Source organism: Hordeum vulgare, chromosome 1H (assembly GCF_904849725.1).
Source record: "Hordeum vulgare subsp. vulgare chromosome 1H, MorexV3_pseudomolecules_assembly, whole genome shotgun sequence".
Taxonomy (NCBI): domain Eukaryota; kingdom Viridiplantae; phylum Streptophyta; class Magnoliopsida; order Poales; family Poaceae; genus Hordeum; species Hordeum vulgare.
The window spans coordinates 184,316,080-184,322,079 of record NC_058518.1 but is presented as its reverse complement, the minus strand read 5'-3'; positions in this window follow the sequence as shown (position 1 = coordinate 184,322,079).

Genomic DNA, 6,000 nt, shown 5'->3' with positions numbered 1-6,000 from the left:
TTCTGAACATGACCATGTGTTGAAACTCTCATATATGAAATATGTATATCCACTGAGTTTCCATAAATTTTCGCAAATATTTTGAGAGCAATAAACATAACTTCCCTTCATAAGGGACCATTTTTGGCCTCCGAGAAAGTTATTTATATAGAATAGTAAAATCACTTTTAAAATAATAATATTGTGGTTTTGAGAAGTCTCTTTGATAATGGGATTTAAATAAAATATTTTGTGCAAAACAACTTCCCTAATTTGAGGACTTGTAGTACAAATCCCAACTCAAGGGTTTTTGATTGGTTAAATCAAGTAAATGATTTTTGGTCAAAATAATATATGGTAAAATAGTTTATGGTCCTATACACATGGCATGATCATTAGTAAAGGATTTGGGTGTGGGGAGTGAGTCTAGAGAGTAGAAGGAACATTGATTCAAATACAAGCAATAGGCAAGCAAGCAACAATCACATCAAGCATCACAAGCATTCAAAAAAATTTAAATGGGTCCTAATTCTGAAATAAGTTAATTTAGTCAGGAGAGTCAAACGCAGGGTGTGACACGCGCCCTGATGTCTAGTGGGATGCTGTGGCACCCCCTCTGGTGGTTCTTGGTTCCAATATTTTTTATATATTGCAAAAAAATCTCCAAAAGTTTCATTCCATTCTAAGAACTTTTATTTCTGCACAAAAACAACACCATGGTAGTTCTGTTGAAAACAATGTCAGTCCGGATTAATTTCCTTCAAATAATGCAATTTAGAGTCCAAAACAAGAGCAAACGCATTAAGAAAAGTAGATATGATGGAAAGGTATCAACTCCCCAAGCTTAACGCATTGCTTGTCCTCAAGAAATTTAGTTGACAAACTAAAAGTGATAAAAAAACTTTTACTTACTCTTTTGTTCTTGTTTACATACAGATGCTTAGAGAGCACTCATGTTGTCATCATAAATCATGACTAATCATATCGAAAATAACCCTTAGAAACTATATTAGCTCATATCAATGTCATAATCAACTAGCGAGCAATAATAAGATATCTCCAGCATCAACACTTTATCAAAAAGATCATGATGTAATATGACAATAATGGTATCTCTCTAGCCCTTTTTGAGACCACAAAACATAAATGCAGAGCACTTGTAAAGTTCAAGCAGTGACTAGACAATGTAATTCATGGTAAAAGAGAACTATTCATGCTGCAAACAACGACCAACTAGACATAAAGTATAGGGATGACATCGGTGCTCTTAGGTCTGGTGCTTATTTGAGAAGGTGATAAAACAAAGTAAAAAATAAAATAAAATAACATGAAAGTAAATAAAAAGTCCCTTTGCATAGGGAAGCATGGATTTGCAGAGGTGCTAGAGTTCATAATATAAGTAAGAGATAAATTATTTTTATGGGGTGCACCCTTCCTGTTAATGTTATGACCAAGAGTTATCAATATATTTTATGTTAAACAAATTAGCGGTGATTCCCAAGCGGTAAAAGTAAAGATATACCCCCCTCCACCAATCAAACACACTCCACGGCTAGCCGAATTCACGGGCGTCGTCCATACCGACAACAATCCAGGGGGAGTTTGGTGAATTTATTTGCAATTTATGATTCGGGATTGGGAGTTCCTATTACTAGCCACTCTCGCACAAGGACGAGTGAATAAACACTCATCATGAGAATAACCTGCTTAGCATGGGAGATATTTACTGCCCCGTGTCTCTACATGAGCGGTCTAGGCACACAAAAGAGAAGTTCATTTGAAATATTTGATGTGTCAGATGTAAATTTACATGGAACGACAGGGTAATACCGTATATAGGTAGGTATGGTGGATTCATATGGAATAACTTTGTTTCAAGGATTTTGATGCACAAGGAGTATTCACGCTTAGTACAGGCGAATGCTACAAATAGGTTGGGAAGCGACCAGCTAGAGAGCAAAGTCGGTCATGAAAATGCTTTATTGATAATCATCGTTGCACACTAGAATAAGTAGGATATAAACACCATGAACATAAATATCGTGGAGGCTATAATGGTTTTGATTCAACTACATACGTGAACATGTGCCAAGTCAAGCCCCTCGAACATTCAAAGGAGGATACCATATCATCATACTATGTCACAACCATTTTAATGCCTGTTGGCATTCCAGATAAATCATTATCCACTCCTAGCTACATAAGCATGTCATGAACAACTATAATATCTAATTATTATTGAAAACATGTTTGATTATTATACACTGAATCATAGATACTGGTCTAAACATATTTAAAAAAACAAAAATAACTTGAGTTCATACCCGCTTCTCTTTGCCACAGTCACTTCATCAAATATCGTCATCATTGCCTTTCACTTGCACGACTGAACGATATGTCAATAATAATAGTGCAAGAGTGCAATGGTCTAAGCTAGAATCTGCAACATTTTATTCAAGAGGAAGAGACAAAGTAATATTGGATCTTCATTAGAACAGTATCAATGCATATGAGCGCCACTCAATATTTTCATCGTGGTCTTCCCCTTGGGTATAACTCAAAGAAGGGAAAAGAAATTCTAAGAAACGCACTAAAATATTTTTGCAGTTTTTTAGTTTTTCAATAAGAGAGCAAATTAAAGAAGGAATGTAGCGACCCGACTCAAGTCGAGTCAAGCCTTTGTGTTTCTGTGCCATCCCTGGATCAGTATGCTGGCACACACAGTACATCAATGTATATATCAAAGTGCAATCACATGTAAATAGCGTAAAACTGATATATACCTTAAATATCTCAGCGGAAGCAGTCAAGGGAGTGAAGTCCCAATAAACACCGACGGCAAGTTGAGTGTAGACCGTAACCCTGAATCGTACTCTTACTCGTCGAAGAAAAATATCTGCAACATAAGGCGTTGCAGTCGTGTAGGTCAGCATATTGAATATGCCGGCAAGTCACATAAGAGAGGGGTGAAAAGTAATCATCTATACTATATGCATATATGGAAGGTGGGGCTATAAGTTTTTAGCGAAAAGCAAGTTTACTCCTACATCAAGAGAGGGCTAAAAGCAAAATGTTACTACATTGTTGGTTGTTAACGAGATGGTTCCACCAACCAATTCTTGTACCCATGCTGTCAATAATACCCAGATCAATATTGTTATTTGTGTTGAGAATTTTAGATAACTTCAGTTCCTTTGACTCAAGTTGTCCATGACCGTGGACATGGCTAATTGATTAGGTTTGAGTACTCTGCAGAGTTTTGCACACGTTCCCCACAAGATTTGATCGCCTCCGTGTATGTCCTCGCACTTCAGGGTGTTTGAAGACCGGATGATCAAAACATGGTCTTTCAACGGGTCCCTCTGAATCCCTATCGGTGCCATCCAATCCTACCGTTCTTCTACATCTGCTAGCACCGCCTGTCCAGAGTCGCCGCGTTATCCAACCAAGCCAGAGCCCATAATGACTTGTGGCTGTGCAGGTAAGCCTTGGGTCTTGAAAATATCCGTCCGTCTCTTTGAGCCTGGGTGAAGCTTTCCGCAAGATGTCATGGCCGTTTCCAGCATCCCGGGTCATCCACTGGTTTCTCCAGGGAGCCGATCAACCGTCCTTCACCCAGAGTTGCATTGCATCACGAGGTCTTGAAAAGTCTTGACTTAACCAGTCTTGGTTATTAAATTATTCTCGCATCACTCGTGATAAACTCTCAACCAGAATCCCGTCTACTCAAGCATAGCAATATGAAATTTGTCGTCCCGGGCCAAGTAACGGGGTTGTTGGGTGCCTACCACATGATACTACAATATGTAACCATAATTTCCAAGTACCTAGTCAGCATGCAAATTGAGCATAGGATGGTAGAACTACGATGCATAAAACATAAGTGATACATGATCAAATGACTTGCCTGGTGATGTTGACGAAGAAGAATTTTCGTTCTCGGGAAATACGTGATAGAACTATTCGTTACTCTCCGATGAAATAGGAAATCAAACTAGCAATGCAATCAATTCGCAAGTTAGTATAGAACTAGAATTGATTCCATGCAAACAAATAAGAATAAATAAAATAAAATTGTGTTGTTGTTGAAACGTTACTGGTAAATATCAGAAAACAAAATATAACTTGTCACAATTACAAAAAAAAACAAATTAAGAACAATTAATACAAAAGAAATAGCAAGAAAACAAAAAAGGCTAAAACAGAATCTGTTTTTCTTAAAACCCTAAGTAAAAAATATTTAAAGAAAATTGAAACTTAAACTACTGAAAGATATGATCAATAGGAAACAGTAGCAAAAAGAGTTAATTTAAAAGCTATTTTTAAACTCCCGGTATAAGAAAAACAAGCTTTAAATAAAATATGATCTAATTCAAATTTGATAAATCCAAACATAGACAAATTATATATCTACAGAAACTACATAAAATTTGTGATCCAACGCAAAAAGAATCACCTAATTCAGAGTTATAGATTAATAGATATGAATTTTCTAAGATTGCAAATTATGAAAAAACTGCAATACGGGATTTCGTGAATCTCACCATGGGTGACAGAGAGGAAGAACTCCGGCGAGGTAGCTGCTCTGGCGAGGTGGGGAGGTCTCCGGCGGGGGTGGGGGTGTGATGGAGGAGGTCCCGGAGGCGAGGAAGGGGGCGTCAGGGGCTACTGGGCGTTCTTCTGTTCGGCTCCTCGCAGGAACAACAATGGTGGGGGCGCCGTGGCTACGGGCAGGGAGAGGGTGAGGTGATGGGGAAAATGGAACGAGGAGAGGAGGGGCGTTCTTATAGGGGTGGTGGGAGGCTCGGAAGGAAGTGTAGCCCGCGAATCGGGGGAGGGAAGCTTCCTAGGAAGCTTCTGCCATTGCGTGGGAAGGAAGGGAACGAGAGGAGGAAGAAGAAGGGGTATCTGGGCCTGATGCGTTTCCTAACGTGGCCCAAGTACATTCCTAAAATAAGAGATCTCTTTCCCTTTTTATTAAAACAGGAATGAATACGATTAAAAGGAAATAGAATATCCTCGGTATATAGAGGTATAATATATTAAAATTTTCAGAAAAATAAATTCAAAAAGATGGACATTTTTCCACGGTCAAAATAAATACTTCAAAAAAATGTTTTTTCAGAAAATCCCCTAAATGCTTTAATTCTTTTTGTAAATAATTACTCAAATAAATCTTGGGTGTCATGGCTCAAATATTTCAAAGAATATCCCCGGGTTTGGAGGGTCGTGTTTCTTCTCTCTTTTTCTCTTGTTTGACAAAGTATTGTTCCCGGCATTCCGTGAGTGAAGAAGAAAACAAAATGCAAAGGAAAAATCGAAAGGAAATTCAAGTGCCACCTTGGTTCAAATTCTTTTTAGTTGAAGAAGTCATGCTATCTCCTCTCGCTTCTTTTAATTGGAAGAATTTGAATTTACCGGAGAAGGGGAAAGTCATTTCATTCCCTATCATTCAAAAGTTTTTGAAAAGTTTCAAACTCCACTCGAGTTTCAATCACTCAATCAAACAAACAAACAATCTAATAATTATTTTAACATTCCAAAATTTGGGATGTTACAAACCTACCACACTTAAAATGAATCTCTTCCTCGAGATTCGAAGAGGCTAGAAAGAAAGGTTAGGGTTTGGGGGTCTTCTAACAATTCCAACCTCCTGCAAAGTGGGATGCTACCACACTTAAAATGAAGGTTATTGGTCCCTCAAAATTTTAGACATCCTCTTGGGTTTTGACATCTGACTCCTCACAGTCTTCATATCTTCCGCTATATTCATAACGTTTCCATTAAAGCGAGGGTCCTTCTGTTGATATAAGCTTCTTCCTTTACTGGGTCTTCTTAACTGACAGTCTCGTGATCAATTGTAATTAACCTATCGATGATTCTCATGGTGGTCTACCATTTGTGGTTATCCTGCACACACAGAGGTCTTGTCTTCATCCTCACCGTAAAATTTCCTACGCGTGACAAGAAGTGCCATGTACATGGGGCTTTCATCATACCATTCTAACGCTTAAACAAAAG